The following is a 22,863-nucleotide window of genomic DNA, read 5'->3' as shown; positions in this document are numbered from 1 at the left end:
ATGGGACTCTCCAGGCAAGAACACTGGAGCGGGTTGCCATTTCCTTCTCCATGGCTTATAGTAGGTGCTCAGTAATTGGAGAAGCCATTGATAAAGTAAAGAAAACTATTTAGCATAGAGTTTGGCACAGGTATCCATAGAAGTGAGTGAAGAGCTCAACTGGAAGCCTGGTGTTGGGCAGGAATGTCAGGAAGTAGATTCCAGGCAGTTCAAGGCATGGAGCAGAAAGCAGGTGGGAGAAGCAAGCTGGGGTCTTGGGGGCAGGTGTGGACTTGAGCTAACATGAGGGGCACCTACCTTGGATAGTCTTGGACAAGTTGGCAATCCCAAGGAGAGGAGGGCCCCCCTCTCAGATGGTGGGCCACCTCGCAGATGACCTGGGAGTGAATATCTCCTGGGGCCCACAGCACCTTGGTTGTGCTGGAGATGCTGTAGGAAACACTGTCTCCCTCTGGATCCACACTGGTTTGGGAGGCTGAGAGCTCATTGCCATTTTTGAACCATTAAAGGGAGATGTTTCTGGGGGAGAAGCTGTGGGATGTGCAGGTGAAGTTCGCTGTCTGCTCAGGTGTAGCCCTCACTGTAGGGCCAGATACCATGGGCGGGGAGGGCTTGGCTACAAAAGGAACATTTATAAACACTGAATATGATTATGATTATCACCACTAACAAAAACTTGTGACAATGTTAAGAAATTGCAAATATATTATTTTTAAATTCTTCAAATAATTCTGGGAGGGCAGTGTTACCATCGTCACGTTAAGGGGAGACCTACAGGTTCCCAGGGGTGACTTTGAATCAGGGGCAGGGCTGACTGGAATTCCAGACCTGAGTTCAGAGTCCACCTTCTTTCCTCTGCCAGGGGATTTCCCACCAATCTGGGCACAGGAACAAAAGTACTTTTGGGGGCTCACTCTTTTATTAACTATTCCTGACTGGGCTCGCCTGGAAAACTTAACTAACTTCAGAAAATGCATTTACAGAAGGAAATGCGGGAAGCAGGAGCACAGCAGGACCACACAGAAGCTGAAGCAGGGTGGCCAGCGGATGAGCGGTGTGCTCGGGGCGCCTTCTAGCTCCTCATCTATGAAAGACGGCGGCTGGCATTATCCTGCCCAGGCTTCAGGGAGAGTTAAATCCGGTGCTGGAAGTGTTTTTGCTGGGAGTAAAACAAGATGCTTCACTAAACTAAACAAATACATCTCTCTCTTGAACCTGGACTCTTTATGTTCAGAACTGTCTTTCAGGTAGTTACTCTTCCCACAAAAATGCCAGTAGGACTAGTATATCAATCCCTGAATTTCAAAGGAGGGTGCAAACAGGCATCTTTCTGAGTCGGGTTTTTCTCTTGGGTTAGTTTTGGGTTGAAAAGAAAGATCACTGAGTGCTGAGAAGCCACAGGTGCTTAGCTTCTTAACTGGTATTAAATCCACAGAGACACAGACATAGGCCTACAAAACACCCAGATTCACACAAATGAGCAAGTCAAATGTGAGGGTCGCTGTAGAGGAGTCCCGTAGGGTGTCTCTCAATTGTTCATTATTACCCAATACCTCCTGTAAAAGTCTGTAGACAGCAAACATTACAGATATTTGCATTTCTAAATATTTAGCTTGCTTCCTAAAACTCATCAAACATTTGAGGACATACATAGCTATATGTTCCTCATATTAGCTACCTTAATATGTCAAATTGTATAAACACCAGCATCCTGGACATCCCTAAAGGGATGAGGTACTGTGATCAGTTACTACTTATCCAGAGTTTCCTCAGAGCCTAAAGATGGCCTGATCTCTTGATCACCCTCAGCTCTCTAATCCCCCCTACAGCTCTGAGAGGAAGGCTCAGAGCTGTATACAGGACAAAATTCAGGCCCCATATACAGGACAAAATTCAGAGAGAGTGAAGCTGTCCAAGGACACGCGGCAATTAAGGTCAGAGTTCACCTCACTGCACACAGGACTGATTGATTTTAGTGTCGCTGTTCTTTACCCTTGAGCCTCACTGTTTCTGGACAAAGTGGATACAAGCACCACCTGGTAAGATGAAGATGTATATAAAACACAGAGCTTGGCATATAGTAGGTGCTTAATCAATAACATCCATGATCTTATCATAAAAGAAAAGTGAAAGTGTTAGTCACTCAGTTGTGTCCAACTCTTTGCAACCCCATGGACTGTAGCACTCCAGGCTCCTCTGTCTATGAGATTCTCTAGGCAAGAATACTGGAGTGGGTTGCCATTTCCTTCTTCAGAGGATCTTCCTGACCCAAGGATTCAACCCAGGTCTCCAGCATTGTAGGCACTTTCTTTACCATCTAAGCCACTAGAGATGCCCTTGTTATCCTAAGATCTGGTCATTCTAGTTCTGAAGCCAAACAAAAGCACAGCTGAAGCACCAAGAAGAGTCATATTCTGCTCCAAACAGCTGCCATGCAAAAATCGACATTAAAAAAAAATAGTAGGAACACCAAATTATGAATCTGTCCCCGATTATAAAAAAAATCCCATCAGAAATAAGTTTGGGGAATTAGCTTTCAAAACACACAAGAGACCACGGGCATTTTCCTGCAGATTAGTTCTTTATAGAAGCTAGAAGCACTCTGAAAGGAGAGAGGACAGATTTCATCAGAGTCACTGTGGTTGTTGAGGCCGGAGGGCTCCAGGCTGAGAAGGGAGTGTTTGCAGGGATTCCAATGCCTGTTTAGGCACACAGGTGTCTAAAGATGGGAAGATTTCCCCAGTGATGAAGCTCTGGTCTGAACAGGATGGTCTGAGTGAGTAGGAAGGCCCTCTCAACGCAGGTGAGCTCTGTTGGGGTGTGGGTCTCCTTGCCACTCCACTCAGGCTGAGTTTCTTGGGCCTCCTAAGATCTGTCACCATCACAGGTTATTCTGAAGCTCTCACACCTGGGAGAGCTGTTCTTATAACCCAGGCACAGCAGGGGACTGACCTCTATCAGGGAAAAACCACAGCCTTCCCTCTTGGTGACCTCAGAGAACACACAGCTCAGGCTTCCCCGCCCTAGCTGGGCACCAGCATCCTCCGCAGGAGTTAAGACACTCAGCTGTCCAGGCCATGTCTGTGCACTTAAATCAGGATTTCTATAGTATAGCCAGGGTCCTGGGATCTTGTCACCATCTCCCAGGTGATTCCAATGAGCAGCTGAGGTTGAAAGGCACCCAGCTCCACAGTAACTCAATGGTACTCAGTCCTGGAAGGAAAGTGACCCTGTCTGAGGTCTTCTGGCTCCAAAACATCAGGGCTCATGTTAGTGGAAGATGTATCACATGCCAGGGTCTGCTCTAAGCTCTTGACATGTGTCCCTCATTAAGTCCTTTCAGCTGCTCTGTGAGGACAGGGCTGTCATTGAGGGATGAGGACACTTAGGCCCAGAGTGGGGAGAGATTCAGCAGAGGTCCCAGTGCTGGGACGGGGCAGAGTTGGGATGAGTTCCCAGGCAGGGGTTTGGCCCAGGCTCTCAGACACTGCACTGAGCTCAGGAACACCCTAACCACCTCCCACCCCCTGGGCCCCAATCCAGAGCTTCCTAGGTCCTCTCTAGTCAATCACTGACCCTGAAAGTTGTGTGATCACCATCATTTCGTAGATGGGGAAACTGAAGACAAGAGGGAACTGAGACGTGCCCAGGACCCCACAGCCTGGGTGGGCCAGCACCATCGCTCCCTGAAGGGCTCTCCTTTCACCAGGTCATTCTGCCCTCAGGACACCCTGAAAAGGTTGTGTGATCATCCTCTTTCTCCAGGTGAGGAAGGGGGTGCCCAGTACAGGGAACTGTGCTGGTGATTTGGACAGAGCTCCTCAAATCCTTCCAGCTCTCCTGAAAGACATGATGACCACCATCGTGCAGATGAGGAAACTGAGGTGGAGAGAAATGAAGGGTCTGTCTCCTCTCACCCCTGACTGTGTCCTGGAATATCCTGTCAAGTCCAAGCTTTCAGGATATCAGCAGAGCAACTGCCCACCTTCAGGAGCCCCCACACTGACCACCACCCTGCCTTTTCCCTCAGATTCTTGAATTCAAGTGACTACAGGGAGGAGGAGCCTCTCAGGGCCCAGCCCTGGGGACCCTGGAACAACAAGGGAAGACATGGGCTCCCGACACCTGAGTCTAGAACAGGAACTCTTGCTCACATGGGCCCTCATTACCCTCTAGGGAACACCTCCCCCTCCTCATCCTCAGTCCGCCGAACCAGGAATGGGCGTGCCTGATGCTGCTGGGATTGCAGTGGCCCCTCTGGGCTCTGTGCACACCACCCTTCCCAGACCTGCTCCACAGGGGCCTGGTGAAGGGGCAGCATCACATCAATGGGGAGAAAATCTCCTGATGCTTTTAAGAGTGTTGATCCCTGTCACTGCAGAACTTTTCAGCACATCATGTGACACTGAATGATCTGTCTCATCTGGGTTGTAAAACTGGACTTGCCTCCCTTACAGGGCCTTTTACAAGGTTTATCTCTAAAGAAAAGAATGAAATATGATTTTAAGAGGACAGGGCTGGAGTCTTCTCAACACTTTGATAAGCACAGTGGGGTGTGCAGAGAACAGGGCTGTGTGACTGTGAGTGCCTGGGATTCGATCTTGGCTCCTCTACCAGTTCACAAATCAGGTTCCCTCTCTGAGCTTCAGGGTCCCCATCTGTAAAAGTGGTAAACAGACAACCTTTCCTTCTGAACACTGTTTATAATGAGTAAATGCCTAAGGAGGATTCACCATCTGACAGGCTGCTCCTCCCCTCCCCTCCCTCCTTTCTCAACCAGGGAATCATCTGGGCAGGTGGCCTGCGGAAGAGAGCTCTGGGAGCCAGCAGATCTGAGAGATGGTGGAGCCACTTACTAGCTGTATTGAGACTGAGCAGGGGACCCACCATCTGGGAAGTTTTGTAATATCTGAGAAGTCAGGAAAAAACACCTTCCCTGCTGATGGCTAGGTGTTTGGGGAGATTATTTGCTACCAAGACTAGGAGGGAAATTAGGCAATAGCATCACACAAATTAAAATCCACATACTGTCTGAACTGGTGGCTGAGTCCCTGGTGGCTCAGAGGTTAAAGCATCTGCCTGGAATGTGGGAGACTTGGGTTCGATCCCTGGCTTGGGAAGATCCCCTGGAGAAGGAAATGGCAACTCACTCCAGTACTCTTGCCTGGAGAATCCCATGGAGGGAGGAGCCTGGTAGGCTACAGTCCATGGGGTCACAAAGAGTCGGACACGACTGAGCGACTTCACTTCATTCCATGTCTGAACTAGCAATGCCACTTCCAGTGGGTATTTCTCCTCTGAGTACAGTGACACTTGGAAAACTTTTCCACCTTAGCACTGTTTGAGTAGCCCAAGGTTAGGAACAACTTAGTTTCCATCAACAGGAGACTGTGAGATAAATGATGCTGTCTCCATATGCTGAGTGTTAAGTAGTTGAAAAACAGGGCAGCTCTAGGTGCTGATATGGAATGAGGGTTTTGGGATCATGGTAGGGAGAGTTTTCTAGTCACCTCAGGCTCAGGGTCTGAATGTGAGGGACCTTCTGAACCTTGGGGAAAGGAATGAGAAGAGCCTGTTCCTTGGTTAATTCAAGGAGATTTGGGGTGGTGGTGGTTTACTCACTAAGTAGTGTCCGACTCTTGCTACTCGGACTATAGCCTGCTGGACTTCTCTGTCCATGGTTTCTCTAGCAAGAATACCGGAGTGGGCTGCCATTTCCTTCTCCATCTGATATGACTAGGCCCAGATATCTAACTGTTGACAACTAATTGATATCTGACTGTTGATAACTAATTGTTGACAAAGCTGAGCCTTTTCTCCTGATGCTTTGTAACCGCAGCCTGCCAGAAAGTTTAAGAAATCTTCTGAGGCTCGCAAACAAGCTTCCTCTGTCTCAGCACAGAGCAAAATATCATCTACATATTGTAACACCACTGCTTCAGAGCTATTAAGGTTTTGTAGATCCCGTGACAAACTTTGTCCAGATAAGTGAGGACTGTCACAAAATCCCTGGGGCAAAACTGTCCAGGTTAACTGAGAAGCTGGCTGTGTAAGGTCTTCAAAGGCAGATAGAAATTGACTTTCTTTCGCCAAAGGCACTGAATAGAAGGCATCTTTTAAATCAATTACTGAGAAATATTTGGCTCGTTCAGGAATTTCAGACAATAGAGTATAAGGATTAGGCACCACGGGGTGTAAAGGAACTACAGCCTCATTTATGATACATAAATCTTGAACTCGTCTCCATTTACCATTTGATTTCTTTATACCCAAAATAGGAGTGTTGCAAGGACTGTTACAGGGAATTAATAGTCTCTGTTCCTTTAAATTTTCGATGAGGGGTTTTAACCCTTCCTTAACCTCAGGTTTCAGTGGATACTGATTCTTATGTGGAAATAAGTGCGGGTCGTTGAGCTTAACAATTACAGGAATAGCATTTTGTGCTCGACCCACAGATTTTCCATAAAGGGAGAGAAAGCGAGGGCTCCATATTCATGAAAACAGAGGTATGGACCTTGCTCAGTATATCCCTCCCCAAAAGGGGTGAGGGAGATTCTGGCACGATCAGAAACTCGTGTGAAAATAGCACAGAATCCCAGTTGCAAGATAAAGAATAACTGAAATAATACCTTTTGGCAAAAGATAAACATAACTAAATCTCAAAAAGTAGAATCATTTTGTGTGTGTGTGATTCAGTTACATATATACATATGTTATTTTTGAAATTATTTCCCATTATAAATTATTATAAGATACTGACTCTAGTTCCCTGTCCTATATAGTGAACTTTTGTTGCTTATTGCATATCTATATTTTTAAACTAGATATCTAGCATTCTATTAATGCTAAGTCAAACAAGTAGAATCAAAATATCATATTTTTTTAGTTAGGTAAAAATTCATAAGTTTTATAAAGTATATATGTTATATATAATTTATATATATGTATACAAAAGCTTTTCTACTATGCTTGATAAAGGTTTGAGAAATGAACATCAACAAAAAGAAGAGATGGAGAAACTGGAAAACATAAACTCAATGAGATGGGAGCACTGAATATGAAATAGAAAAACTGGAACAGACTAAATAAAAGTAAAAGATCCTCATATAGTCCAGCTGTTTTTAAACATGGCTGCTCATTAGAAACATATTGGAACTCTGGCCAAAAAAAAAAAAAATCAATACTCTGGTATTTGTATTTGTATTCTGCAATTTCTATGCACTAGGCTCTTCCATGAAACAAGTTCCAATACTGGTGCAGGAAGGAGATTGGCCTTGAATCAAACTGGGTTCTTGATGGATCCTTTCACTGACTATGTGACTGTGGTCTGGGCCCCCATCACCTCTTGGCCTCAGGGCCCCATCTGTACATAGGAGGTTGGGAGGATGATGCCTAAGGCCCATCCTGTGCTGAAAGTCAAGGATTCAGGGTCTTTGTCAGAAAAATCTAAATGAGCACCTTTGCTGCCTCAATGGCACTGCTCCTAAGTCACCCACATGGAGAACTGCTTCCCTGAGCGGGGACATTCTGAGATGAACCAGCTCTGCTGGGAGCCTTTAGTGACTGTGTGAGTCAGTCCCTGAAGGACAGAAGGAAACACCCAACCTCTTGGCATTGTCTCCGAGCAGGGCCATAAAAATAAACACTGAAACTGCATCTCTTGGAATTTCTTCCCAGTTTAGGAAATTCTGAGTAGGAAATAAAGAATAACACATCTCCCCTCCCTGCCCTGGATGGCTTTCTCCCCTTTGGGAGGAAGAGGACATAAGCTTCATGGGAGAGGAGCCCTTGCCTGCTTTGTTCACTGCTGCTTCCACAGCATCCAGGGCAGGGCCTGGTGCACAGGAGGTGCTCAATAAGTGCTGAATAAAGAGAAGACTCAGCCACACTGACGGTGCACTCTCCAGACGTAAGAAGTGAGGCCTGGCCTGTCAAGCAGCAAGTCACTCACTTTCATTTCCCTTATCCCTGGAATCAAAGGACTGAATGAGATGGAAAAGACAAGGACTGTGGAACCAGGTAGACGGGGATCCAGACTTTTCCCACGTTTACCAGCTGTGGGGCCTTGAGCAAATAGCACAGCCGTCATGGCCTCAAATACTCTGATTTGTAGAAGGGAGTAAAATCAGATCATGTCCAGATCACTGTTGTACTGGATTTCTTTTTTTGCTCAAACAGTGAAAGGCATTCTTGTTGACTTGTCAGAGACCAGGGGATGAAGGACTCTCAGGCCATACTCACCGCTCACAGTGAGATGAGTGCCTGGTCCAGACTTAAACTCCACGTCGCCCTGTTCTCCTTTCTGGAACTTCACACAGTAGTAGACACCAGTGTCTGCTGGGGTGATGTTCCTGATGCGGATGGAAAAGTCCATGTTGTTTCTCTTTGTGGTATCTGCAACACTTGTTACTCGGGGGGAGACACCTCTGTTTTGACTGTAGATTAACTCCCGACCTGGCCCAGTTCCCCTGAACCACTTGATGGGCCCCACGGGGCTCAGGGAGGTCACGGTGCAGTGCAGAGTGGCTGTCTCTCCTGCTGCAACTGACACTGACCTCTCAGGCTGAATCACCTGCAGCTCCCCCTCACCTGCCGCTCCTGGAGGAAAACACAGAGCAGTTATGTATTCATCCTCACGTGATCCTGTAGGTTTTCTCAAATGTTTATCAAGAATCAACAACAGCTTTCATTGTCTGACTGCACCATGAATGGGCCTTACACTCAGCCCACTGCATGTACATTGCATGAAGCTTGCACAACGAGCCTGTGATGTAAGACGCTAATACAGGAGAGGAACCGAGGCACGGAGGTCAGTGACGTGGCAGAGACGGGGACTGAGAACGTGAGCCCTCTCTGGAAGTGCCATGATCGACCCAGTATTCCTGAGTGCTCACTGTGTGTCCTCGGGGAGTGCTGCATTCTGTCCTTTGCATTAGGTGGGACCACATGATATCTTATTTGGGCTCCAAAATCACTGTGGATGGTGACTGCAGCCATGAAATTAAAAGACATTTGCTCCTTGGAAGGAAAGTTATGACCAACATAGACAGCATATTTAAAAGCAGAGACATTACTTTGCCACAAAGTTCTGTCTAGTCAAGGCTACGGTTTTACCAGTAGTCATGTATGGATGTGAGAGTTGGACTATAAAGAAAGCTGAGTGCCGAAGAATTGATGCTTTTGAACTGTGGTGTTGGAGAAGACTCTTGAGAGTCCCTTGGACTTCAAGGAGATCCAACCAGTCCATCCTAAAGGAGATCAGTCCTGGGTGTTCATTGGAAGGACTGATGTTGAAGCTGAAACTCCACTACTTTGGCCACCTGATGTGGAGAGCTGACTCATTTGAAAAGACCCTGATGCTGGGAAAGATTGAGGGCAGGAGGAGAAGGGGATGACAGAGGATGAGATGGTTGGATGGTATCACCAACTCAATGGACATGGGTTTGGGTTGACTCCGGGAGTTAGTGATGGACAGGGAGGCCTGGCGTGCTGTGGTTCATGGGGTCGCAAAGAGTTGGACATGACTGAGCGACTGAACTGAACTGAACTGGGCTGAACATGACCTCTTAGATCACTGAGTTATGAGGAGAAGTGATGCATGTATTTTGTATGTTATTCATTAAACTGCAAATACCTTTATGGACCAACTTCACTCCTCCCCAGGGATCCACACACTCATGATGCAATTTGCTCCAACAACCTGGATACTTGAGTGACAGTGATATTCAGAGCTTCCAGCACACAATGAACATTTAGTTTATGAAGAAAGTAAAACATTGTTTCAACTCCCTGGGACTTTTTCCAAAGGCACAGTGACAGTGTGTCACAATGACATATGTTATACTAGTTACCTAAGGATGCTGTAATAAATTAACAAAAATTTAGTGACTTAATGATAGTTTTATTATCTTATAATTCTGGATGTGAAAGGACCAAAAACAGGATTGCTGGACTAACATCAAGGAGTCAACTGGGCTACATTTCTCTAGAGGCTCTTATCATTGCCTCTGCAAATTCTTGACACTGTCTACTTTCTTCTCAAGGTTTCTATCTTCTTATTGTGCTTCCATTGTCACCTGTACTCTAACTTTGGATTTCTTGCCTCTTCTAATAAGATTATATTGGGCTCCCATTTATAAGCAAGGATAGTCTCCCATAGCAAGAGTCTTAATCACGTTTGCAAAGTTTTTTTTTCCATGTAAAGTAAAACATTCACTAGTGAGTATTAGGACATGGATCTCTTTGGGGGGCTATGTTTTGTTTACTTGATTTATAACTTGTTTTAATTGAAGTGTATTGATTAACAATGCTGTATTAATTTTGCAGTACAAAATGTGACTCAGTTATACATATTTTAAAATATATTCTTTTCTGTTATTGTTTATCACAGGATACTGAATATAGTTCTGTGTGCTGTACAGTAGGACCTTGTTCTTTATCTTTTCTATATATAATAGCTTACCTAACCCCTACCCCATTACCTTGACAACTGCAACTCTGTTCTCTATGTCCTTGAGTCTATTCCTGTTTCATAGGTAGGTCCATTTGTCTCTCTCTCTCTTTTTCTTTTTTAGGCCACATCGTGTTCCTTGAGGTTCTTTGGTCCCCTACCAGGAATCAATCCCAGGCCCCTGCAATGGAATTATGAAATCCTAACCACTGGACCATCAGGCAACTCCCTGGGTCATTTTTTGGATTCCACATACAAGTGATATCGTATGGTATTTGTCTTTCTTGTTCTGACTTACTTCACTTAGTATGATAATCACTAGTTTATCTATGCTGTTGCAAACGGCATTATTTCTTCATTTGTTACAGCTGAGTAGTAACAGTAGTACAGTAGTAACAGTACTACAGCTGTTCCATTGTATATATGTTCCACATTTTTTCATCCATTCATCTATTGATGGACATGTACTTTGTTTCCTTGTCTTAGCTATTGTGATTAGTACTGCTATGAACATAAGGATGTATGTATCTTTTTGGAGAAAGAGATATATGCCCTGGGGTGGGATTGCTGGATCATATGGTAATTCTATTTTTAGTTTTATGAGGAACTTCCATAATATTTTCCATAGCAGTCACATCAATTTACATTCACACCAATAGTATAGGAGGGCTCCTCTTTTCTCCACATCCTCGTTAGCATTTGTTATTTGTACAACTTAAAAAATATATATTTATTTTAAATGGAGAATAATTGCTTTACGGTATTGTGATGGTTTTGCTATACATCAATATGAGTCATACAAATTTTAATGATGGCCATTCCGACCAGTGTGAAGTGGTGCCTCACTGTAGTTTTAATTTGCATTTCTCTAATAATTAGTAATGTTGAGCATCTTTTCATGTGCCTTGGTCATTTGTATTTCTTCTTTGGAAAAATGTCTACTTAGATCTTCTGCCCATTTTTCAATTGGGTTGTTTGTTTTTTGGTATTTTTGAGTTATATCAGCTGTTGTATATTTTGGAAATAAAGCCCTTGTCAGCTGCATCATTTGAAAATATTTTCTCCCTTTCTGTAGATTGTCTTTTCATTTTGTTTATGGTTTATGGAGGTCCTCTGTCTGTGGCACATCAGAGCCCACATTAATGGAACACGTATCACATGCCTGGCTCTGCTCTAAGCTCTTGACATGCGTCCCTTATTCAGTCCCTGCAGCTGCTCTGTGAGGGCGGGGCCATCACTGAAGGACGAGGACACTGAGCGCCAACTTGGGAGGGACTCGTCAGAGGCCCCAGAGTTGGAATAGGAGCCCAGGCAGGGGCTCAGCTCAGACTCTCAACTGCTGTGCACTGAGCTCAGGGACATCCTAACCCACTCCATCCAGGGTTTCTTAGCCCTCTCCAGTCATCACAGACTCCTGAAAGGTAGTGTGATTACCATCATTTCACAGATGGGGAAACTGAGGACTAGAGGCCCTGTGAGGACCACACAGCCTGGGAGGTCAGCACCATTGCTCTCTGAGGGGCTGCCTTGTCACCGGGTCATGTGCCCTCAGTACATTCTGCAAACATTACAGGGGAGAAATGGGGACACAGGGAATTGGGTCACAGCTTTGAAATAATACCCCACTTTGGGTGTCTCTACTCTGCACTGGTGATTTAGACAGAGCACCTCAGACACTTCCAACTCTCCTGAAAGGAGACAGTGATGATTACTATTTTACAGAAGAGAAAACTGAAGCTGAAAGAAACGAAGGGACTAAGTCTTCATCCTTCCCTCCACTGCTGCTGCTGCTGCTAAGTCGCTTCAGTCATCCGACTCTGTGCAGCCCCATAGACAGCAGCCCACCAGGCTCCTCCGTCCCTGGGATTCTCCAGGCAAGAACATTGGAGTGGGTTGCCATTTCCTTCTCCAATGCATGGAAGTGAAAAGTGAAAGTGAAGTCGCTCAGTCATGTCTGACTCTTCGCGACCCCATGGACTGCAGCCCACCAGGCTCCTCCGTCCTTGGTATTTTCCAGGCAAGAGTACTATGTCCCAATATTTCTTGTCAGCTCCAAGCTTTCATTTCCAACAGCAGAGCAAGCACCCATCTTCAGGAGCCCCCACAATGACCACCACTTTCCCCTTTTCTCTCAGATTCTTGACTTCAAGTGACTACAGGGAGGCTGTAGTCTCTCTGAAGAGTCTCTGAAGCCACAAGGAAAGACACAAGCTCCTGACACCTGAGTCTAGAATAGGAACTCTTGCTCACATGGGGATCCCACCACCCTCTAGGGAACACCTCCCCCTCCTCATCCTCAGTCTGTAGAGCCAGGAATGGGCATGCCTGGTGCTGCTGGGATTGCAGTGGTCCCTCTGGGCTCTGTCCACACTAACCTTCCCAGACCTGCTCCATAGGAGCCTAGTGAAGGGGCAACATCACAGCAATGGAGGAACTCTCCTGGTGCTGCTAAGTGTGCTGAGTGCTGCCATTTAGAAGAGGTTCAGCCCATCCCATCAAGAGACACTGCAGTATCTGTCTGGTCCAGGTTGTAAAGGTAAACTTACCTCCCACAGTGGACTTCTCTTTAGTGCCACTGCTAAAGAACAGAACAATACAAGGATTTCAGAGGACAGAGCTGGAGATTTCCCCCACACTTTGACAAGCACAGTGGGGTGTGCAGAGAGCAGGGCTGTGTGTCAAAGTGCCTGGGGTTCAATCTTGGCTCCCTTACATGCTCACTAAACAAGTCCCTTCTCTGAGCATTAGTGTCCTCATCTGTAAAGGGAAAACAGACACTCTTCTTTCTGAACACTGGTTACAAGGAGTAAACATCATGAGAAAGGTTCAGTATCTGACAAGCTGATGCTCTCTGGCCCCCTCGCCTCCCTCCTTTCTCATCCAGGGAATCACCTGGGCACGCAGCCTGAAGAAGAGAATGATCCACCTTCCAGGAAGCCACATATCTGAGTGGCGATGGAAACACTTACTACTTGTGACCGAGGTTGAGCAAGGGACCCACCATCTAGGAAGTTAAGTAATATCTGCAAATCAGGAAAAAACCATCTTCCCTGCTGATGTCTGAAGGTTGAGGAGGCTCAGTTGCTACCATGACTAAGAGGGAAATTTAGCAATATCCACTCAGATAATCGTACACATATCCTCAGTCACCTACAAATTGACACTTGCTTTCTATCTTTACAAGGGTTAAACTATGAGCCATTGTAGCTGCTGACCTTCAACACCTCCTGAAAGAAGATAAAAAATGAGGCACTCTGTGATCTGGAAAAACCTGGCAGATCAGGCCTTCAGATACTTAGACATTTTCTGAAGATGATTTTATGAGCCCAATTCTTGCATCTCCTCATATCTAGAAAAGTACCAAAATCTTTCATGGTGACATCTGTTCCTTGTGACTAGCATAAACCTTCTGCAAAAAACGTGTGCTTGATTGCGTGTTCTCCCTTCACCAGAAGCACATGTATATTGCTCCCCCACCAACTTCTTTGGAGCAATCTCTCAGAGCTATCTGAAATGCTGTCTCTGAGGCTACAGTCCTCATTTTGCTCCAAATAAAACTAAACCCACAACTCTCACATTGTACATTTTTTTTCAGTTGACAGCTGCAACCTAGCAAAGCCACTTCCAGTGGTTACCTCCCCTTTGAGGAGAGTGACAGATAGAAAGATTATTGACCTCAGCACTGTTTCAGTAGCCCAAGGTTAGGAACAACTTAGTGTCCATCAACAGGAGACTGTAAGATGAATGATGCTGTCTCCATATGCTGAGAGTTAGGTAGTTGTTGGAAAACAGGGCGGCTCTAGGTGCTCATATGAAATGAGGGATTTGGAATCATGCGGCTGAAAGTAAGGAGTGGTTTCCAGTCACATCAGGTTCAGGGTCTGAATGTGTGGGGCCTTCAGAAACTTTGGGAAAACCATGAAAAGAGCTTATTCCATGATTAATTCCAGGAATTTTTATTCTGCAAATCCTATGTGCCAGATTCTTCCATGAATTGAGTTCCAGTGCTAGTGCAGGAAGAAGACTGGCTTTGAAATAGATTGGGTTCTGGAAGGATCCCCTCACTGACCATGTGACTGTGGTCAGGGCCCCTATACCTCTTGCTCTCAGGCCCCCATGTGCACATGGGAGGTTGGGAGGATGGTGTCTAAAGGTCCTTCCTCTGCTGACAGCCCAGGATTCAGGAATTAGAAAGAGGATTGAGTTTTTGGTCAGAACACTCTAAATGATCACCTTTGCCACCGCAGTGGGGCTGCTCCTAAGTCACCCACATGAACCTCTTCCCTGGGGAGGGACATTCTGAGATGACCCAGCTCTGCTGGCAGCCTTCAGTGACTGTGTGAGTCAATCCCTGAATCACAGGAGGGTCTTCTTAACAGATTCCCAGGAAGCACCCAACCTCTAGGCCTCTCCTCCAAGCAGGGCCATCAGAGTAAACACTGAGCCTGTGCTATAGGAATTTCTTCTCGGTGTGATGCTTCTGAAGAGGAAATAGACAAAATTTTCACTCCTTGCCCTAGATGAATCTCTCTTCTTTCAGAGGAAATTCATGGAATAAGAGCCCTTTTCTGCTTTGTTCACTTCTGCTTCCATAGCATCTGGACCAGGCCCTGGCTCACAGTAGGTGTTCAGTATGAATAGTATTCACACACACTATGAATAGTAGGTGTGAATAAAGAGAAGACTCAGCCACATTGAGGTGAGCATTCTATGGAGGCAGGAATGAGGTCTGGACAGTGATGGGGCAAGTCACTCAGACATTCATCTCCTTTATCCCTGGAACCAAAGGGCTGAATGGAGTGAAAAAGCCAAGGGCTGTGGAGCCAGGCAGACAGGGGACTCAGAATTTTCTCACTTTTACCAGCCATGGGGCCTTGAACAAATAGCACGAACCCCACAGGCCTCAACTCTCCTGATCTATAGAAGGGAGTGAAATCTGATCATGATCCAGATCATGATATGAGCACCCACTGCTGTACATGATTGTGTTTTTTGGTTCAAAGGGTGGAAGGCATTCTTGTTGACAAGTTATCAGAATCCAGGGGACAAAGGCTGTACTCACCACTCACAGTGAGATGAGTGCCTGGTCCAGACTTAAACTCCACGTCGCCCTGTTCTCCTTTCCGGAACTTCACACAGTAATAGACACCAGTGTCTGCTGGGGTGATGTTACTGATGCGAATGGAAAAGTCCATGTTGTACCTCTTTGTGGTATCTGCAACACTTGTTACTCAGGGAGAGACACCTCCTTTTTGACTGTAGAGTAGCTCGCGACCTGGCCCAGTTCCCCTGAACCAATTGATGGGCCCCATGGGGCTCAGGGAGGTCATGGTGCAGTGCAGAGTGGCCGTCTCTCCTGCTGCAACTGACACTGACCTCTCAGGCTGAATCACCTGCAGCTCCCCTTCACCTGCTGCTTGGAGGAAGACACAGAGCAGTTATGTATTCATCCTCACGTGATCCTGTAGGTTTTCTCCACTATTTATCAATAACAGCTTTCGTTGACTTTGTACTCCGTGATCCAGCCTTGAACTCAGCCTTTTGCATGTATGTTGCGTGTACATTGCATGTAACCCCAATCAGCCTGTTATATGAGACCCTTATACAAGAGAGGAACCTAGGCACAGAGAGGTCAGTGATGTGGCAGAGACTGGATTTGTGCATTAAGCCCTCTCTGGAAGTGTCATGCTCCACCAAATATTTCTGTCTGTTCACTGTGTGTTCTCAGAGAGTGATGCATTTCTATCCTTTGCATTAGGTGAGACCACATGACCTCTTAGATTACTGAGTTGTAAGGAGAAGTGATGGATGTATTTGGCATGTTTTTCATTTAACTGTAAAAACCTTTATGAACCAATGTCCCCCTTCCCCAGAAATACACGTTCTCATGTTGGACTTAGCTCCAACGACCTAGATACTTGAGTGACAGTGATATGCAGAGCTCCCAACACCCAATGAACATGCAGTTTAAGAAGAAAGTAGAACAGGTGCTTGGAATTTTTTTCCAATGACATGGTCATGTTATATTAGTTACCTAAGGCTCTAAGAGAAATTTTCAAACATTTAGTGGTTTAAAATGACAGTCTCATTATAATGCTGAATGTCAAAGTACCAAAAATTGTATTATTGGAATAAAATCAAGGAGTCAGTGGGCTACATTTCTCCTGGAGGCTGTGATCATTGCCTCTCCAAATTCTTGAGACTGTCTACACTCCTTTTCTCATGGTTTCCATCTTCTTATGACTCCAGTCTTGCTTCCATTGTCACTTGTGCTTCTTTACTTTTGGCTTTCCTGCCTCCTTTTTATAAGGGTATATTGGTCCACAATGATAATCTAGGTTATTCTCCCCATAGCAAGAGTCAATCACTTTTACAAAATCTCTTTGGCCATGTTAAATAAAATAGTCACAGATGAGTATTAAGACATGGATCTCTTTAGGGGCATTTTAGCAAATTTGTTTACTTGGTTTAAAACTTTTTTATTGAACAATAGTTAATTTATAATGTTGTGTTAATTTCAGCTATACAGCACAGTGATTCAGATATATACATGTATATGCATATGCATATTCATTTTTAATATATTATATTCCATTGTAGTTTATCATAAGATACTGAATATAGTTCTCTATGCTCTTCAGTAGGACCGTGTTGTTTATCTATCACATATACAATAGCTTACATCTGCTAACTCCAGCCTTCCACTTTGTCCCTCCACCTACCGTCTCCCCCTTAGCAACGGCGAGTTTGTTTCTGTTTCATAGACATGTTTGTGTCATATTTTAGATGCCTCATGTAAGTGATATCATATGGTATTTGCCTCTCGCTTTTTTTACTTCACTTAGTATGATAATCTCTAGCTTCATCCATGTTGCTGCAAATGGCATTACTTCATTCTTTTTTATAGCTGAGTTATATTGTGTACCACATCTTCTTCATCCATTTGTCTGTTGATGGACAGTTGGATTGTTTCCAAGTCTTGGTTACAATGAATTGTGCCGCTATGAACATAAAGGTAAATGTACCTTCTTGGAATAGAGTTTTATCTGGATATATGCCCTGAAGCGGGATTGGTGGATCATATGGCAATTCTTTTTTTATTTTTCTGAGGAACCTCCATGCTGTTTTGCATAGTGGCTATATCGACTTACTAATATATTCCTGTCAACAGTGTAGGAGGGTTCCCTTTTCTTTACATCCTCTCCAACATTTGTTATTTTTAGAGTTTTCAGTGATGGTCATTCTGACTGGTGTGAAGTGGTACATCATTGTAGTTTTAATTTGTATTTCTTTAATAATTGAGGCTCCCCTGGTGGCTCAGACTGTAAGGAATCCTCCTGGATTGCAAGAGACCTGGGTTTGGGTCCTGGGTTGGGAAGATCCCCTGGAAAAGGGAATGCCTACCCACTCTAGAATTCTTACGTGGAGAATCCCATGGACAGAGGGACCCCATGGGCTACAATCCATGGAGTTGCAAAGAATCAGACATGGCTGAGTGACTAACACTTTCACTTTTCTCTAATAATTAGTGATTTTGAGCACCTTTTCATGTATCTGTAGGCCATTTGTATTTCCTCTTTGTAGAAATGTCTGTTACATCTTCTGTCCATTTTTAAGTTGGATATTTTCCTTTATTGTTGTTGAGTTGTACGAGCTGTTTGTATACTCTTGGACATTAAGTCCTTGTAAGTCAAATCCTTTTTGAACATTTTCTCCTATTCTATAAGTTGTCATTTTGTTTTATGTATTGTTTCTTTTGCTATGCAAAAGCTTGTAAGTTTAAGTCTCATTTGCTCTTTTTTGTTTTTTATTTCTATTGCCTTGAGGAATTGAACTAAGAAAACATTGGGACAATTTATGTCAGAAGCTATTTGGCCTCTGATCCTTTCTAGGAGCTTTATGTTGTTATTTCTTATGCTTAAGTGTTTAAGACATTTTGAGTTCATTTTTGAGTGTCATGAGAGAGTGTATTCTAACTTCATTGATTTATATGCAATTGTCCAACTTTACCAACACCATTTGCTGAAAGACTTTTTCCCATTGTATATTCTTCCCTTCTTGTCAAAGATTAATTAACTATAGGTGTGTGGGTTAATTTCTGAGCTCTCTATTTTGTTCCATTGATTCATATCTTTGTTTCTGTGCTAATACTATTGAACTCATTCAATACCAACGAAGCAGAAGTAGATGTTTTTCTGGAATTCCCTTACTTCCTCCCTGATCCAACTAATGTTGGCAATTTTCTCTCTGGTTCCTCTGCCTCTTTAAAATCCAGCTTGTACATCTGGAAGTTCTCAGTTCAGGTACTGCTGAAGCCTAGCTTGAAGGATTTGGAGCATTACCTTGCTAGCATGTGAAATGAGCATATTATATGGTACTTTAAACATTCTCTGGCATTGCCTTTCTTTGGGATTGGAATGAAAACTGATCTTTTCCAGTCCCGTGGCCACTGCTGAGTTTTCCAAATTTGCTGGCATAATGAATGCAGCACTTTCACAGCATCATCTTTTAGGATTTTAAATAGCTCAGGTGGAATTCTGTCACCTCCTCTAGCTTTGTCAGTAGTAATGCCTCCTAAGGTCCACCTGACTTCGGACTCCAAGATGTCTGGCACTAGGTGAGTGACCATACCATCATGGTTATCCAGGTCATTAAGAGCTTTTTTTGTACAGTTCCTCTGTATATTCTTGCCACCTCTTCTTAATCTCTTCTGCCCCTGTTAAGTCTTTAGCATTTCTGTCCTTTATCATGCCCAAACTTGCATGAAATGTTTCCTTAATATCTCCAATTTTCTTGAAGAGATCTCTAGCCTTTCCCATTCTATTGCTTTCCTCTATTTCTTTGCAATGTTCATTGAAGAAGGCCTTCTTATCTCTCCTTGCTATTCTCTGGAACTCTGCATTCAGTTGGGTATATCTTTGCATTTCTCCCTCGCCTTTCACGTCTCTTCTTTCCTCAGCTATTTGTAAAGCCTCCTCAGACAACCACTTTGCCTTCTTGCACTTCTCTTTCTTGGGAATAGTTTTGGTCACCACCTCCTGTACAATGTTACAAACCTCCATACATAATTCTTCAGGCATTCTGTTTACCAGATATAATCCCTTGAATCTAATTGTCACTTCCATTGTTTAATCATAAGGGATTTGATTATATCGTACCTGAATGGTCCAGTGATTTCCCCCACTTTCTTCAATTTAAGCCTGAATTTTGCAATAAGGAGCTCATGATCTGGTCCGCAGTTAGCTCCAGCTCTTGTTTTTGCTGATTGTATAGAACTTCTCCATCTTTGGCTACAAAGAATATAACCAATCTGATTTTGATATTGACCATCTGGTGGTGCCCGTGTGTAGGGTTGTCCCTTGTGCTGTTGGAATAGGTTGTTTGTTATGACCAGTGTGTTCTCTTGACAAAACTCTGTTATCATTTGCCCTGATTCATTTTGTACTCTATGGTCAAACTTGCCTGTTATTCTGAATATCTCTTGATTTCCTACTTTTGCATTCCAATCCCCTATAAGAAAAAGACTTTTCTTTTTTTGGTGTTGGTTATAGAAGGTGCTGTAGATCTTCACAGAACCAGTCAACTTCAGCTTCTACAGCATCAGTGGCTGGGGCATAGACCTGGATACTGTGATGTTAAATGGTTTGCCTTGGAAAGGAACTTGAGATAATTTTGTAATTTTTGAGATTGCATCCAAGTCAAGGCTGTATATTGTCACCCTGCTTATTTAACTTATATGCAGAGTACATCATGAGAAACACTGGGCTGGAAGAAGCACAAGCTGGAATCAAGATTGCTGGGAGAAATATCAATAACCTCAGATATGCAGATGACACCACCCTTGTGGCAGAAAGTGAAGAAGAACTAAAGAGCCTCTGGATGAAAGTGAAAAAGAAGAGTAAAAAGTAAAGCTCAACATTCAGAAAACTAAAATCATGGCATCCAGTCCCATCACTTCATGGCAAATAGATGGGGAAACAGTGGAAAGAGGGGCTGACTTTTTCTGGGCTCCAAGATTGTTGCAGATGGTGATTGCAGCAATGAAATTAAAAGACGCTTACTCCTTGGAAGGAAAGTTATGACCAACTTAGACAGTATATTCAAAAGCAGAGACATTACTTTGCCAACAAATGTCTGTCTAGTCAAGGCTATGGTTTTTCCAGTGGTCATGTATGGATGTGAGAGTTGGACTATAAAGAAAGCTGGCACCAAAGAACTGATGCTTTTGAACTGTGGTGTTGGAGAAGACTCTTGAGAGTCTCTTGGACTGCAAGGAGATCCAACCAGTCCATCTTAAAGGAGATCAGTCCTGATTGTTCATTGGAAGGACTGATGTTGAAGCTGAAACTCCACTACTTTGGCCACCTGATGCGGAGAGCTGACTCATTGGAAAAGACCCTGATGCTGGGAAAGATTGAGGGCAGGAGGAGAAGGGGACGACAGAGGATGAAATGGTTGGATGGCATTACCAACATGGGTGATGGACATAGGTTTGGGTAGACTCTGGGAATTGGTGATGGACAGGGAGGCTTGACGTGCTGCGCTTCATGGGGTCGCAAAGAGTCTGACACGACTGAGTGACTGAACTGAGCTGAACTGAACGGCATTTCAGACTCTTGTTGACTATGAAGGATACTCCATTTCTTCTAAGTGAGAGATATAATGGTCATCTGAATTAAATTTGCCAATTCCCATCCATTTTAGTTCACTGATTGCTAAGATGCTGATGTTCACTCTTGCCATCTCCTGCTTGACCACATCCAGTTTACCTTGATTCATGGACCTAACATTCCAGGTTTCTAACCAATAGTATTCTTTATAGCATCAAACTTTACTTTCACCACCAGCTGCTGCTGCTTAGTCACTTCAGTTATGTCTGATTCTTTGCGATCCTATGGACTGTAGCCTGCCAAGCTCCTCTGTCCATGGGATTTTCCAGACAAGAACACGAGTGGGTTGCCATGCCCTCCTCCAGAGGATCTTCCCGACCCATGGATCAAAAACATGTCTCCTGTGGTTCCTGCATTGCAGCCAGATTCTTCACGGCTGAGCCGCTGGGAAAGCCCTTCATCACCAGACACATCCACAACTGAGCATCGTTTCCACTTTGACCCAGTTACTTCATTCTTTCCGGAGCTATTAGCAATTGCCCTCTACTCTTTCCCAGTAGAATATTGAACACCTTTCAATCTGGGAGGGTTCATCCTCACTTCCTTACTCAGATTTACTTCTAAGTATTTTATTTTAGGGATTGTAATTTTTTAAAAGGTATTGTCTTTTTTTTTTTTAACATTCCCTTTCTGATATTTTGTTGTTAGCATAAGGAAATGCAACCAATTTCTCTGTATTAATCTTCTATCCTGCTAAATTGCATAATTTGTTGATGAGTTCTAGTATATTTTGTGTGGAATCTTTAAGATTTTCTGAATACAGTATCATGCCATCTGCATATATTGACATTTCACCTCTTCTTTTCCAATTTGGATACCTTTTATTTCTTGCTTGATTTCTGCGGCTCAAACTTCCAAAAGTATGCTGAATAGAAGAGGTGAGAGTAAGTATCCTTGTCTTGTTCTTGATTTTAGTGGAAAACCTTTCAGCTTTTCATCATTGAATATTATATTAGCTGTGGGTTTGTCATAAATAGCTTTTATTATATTGAGATATGTTTCCTGTATATCCACTTTGGTTAGTTTTTATCATGAACGGATGTTGAATTTTGTGAAATGCTTTTTCTGCATCTATTGAAGTGATTACATGGTTTGTCTATTATTTTGTTTATGAAGTATATCACATTGATTGATTTGCATATGTTGAAGCACACTTGTGAACTTGACATGAATCCAACTTAGTTGTGGTGTATGATCTTGTTTATGTGTTAGATTTGGCTTGCTAATATTTTGTTGAGAATTTTTACATCTATTTTCATCAAAAAACTGGGCTATAATTTTCTTTTTGGTGTTATCTGTGTCTGGTTTTGGTATCGGAGTGATGGTGGCTTCATAGAGTGCCCTCAGTGCTCTTTCTTCTTTAATTTTTTGGAAGAGTTGAGAAGAATTAATGTAAGTTCTTCTACATATGTTTGGTAGAATTTGCCTGTGAAGCCATCTGGTTCCAGACTTTTGTTTATAAGGAATTTTTTTTTTCTTAATTACAGATTCTACGTCACCTCTAGTAACAGGTCTGTTCAAATTGTCAATTTCTTCTTGATTCATTTCTTGGTGGGTATATGTTTCTAGAAACTTGTCTGTTTCTTTTAGGTTGTTAAATTTTTTGGCATATAATTGTTTATAGTATTCTCTTATGGGCTTTTGCATTTCTAAGGTATTGGGTATTATGTCTCCATTTTCATTTCTTATTTTGTTTATTTGGGTTCTCTCTCTTTTCTTCTTGGTGATTCTGGCCAGAGGTTT

At 43.6% G+C, this 22,863-nt stretch overlaps 1 pseudogene; it reads right to left on the bottom strand.

Moving 5' to 3' along the window:
* The window catches only part of LOC138417259 (signal-regulatory protein beta-1-like), an 84,213-nt pseudogene that overhangs the window by 48,264 nt on the left and 13,086 nt on the right, over positions 1–22,863 (bottom strand).

The sequence above is a fragment of the Ovis canadensis genome, chromosome 13 (assembly GCF_042477335.2).
Source record: "Ovis canadensis isolate MfBH-ARS-UI-01 breed Bighorn chromosome 13, ARS-UI_OviCan_v2, whole genome shotgun sequence".
Classification (NCBI taxonomy): Eukaryota; Metazoa; Chordata; class Mammalia; order Artiodactyla; family Bovidae; genus Ovis; species Ovis canadensis.
The sequence above is the reverse complement of the archived record's forward strand: the minus strand, read 5'-3'. Positions and strand labels throughout refer to the sequence as shown.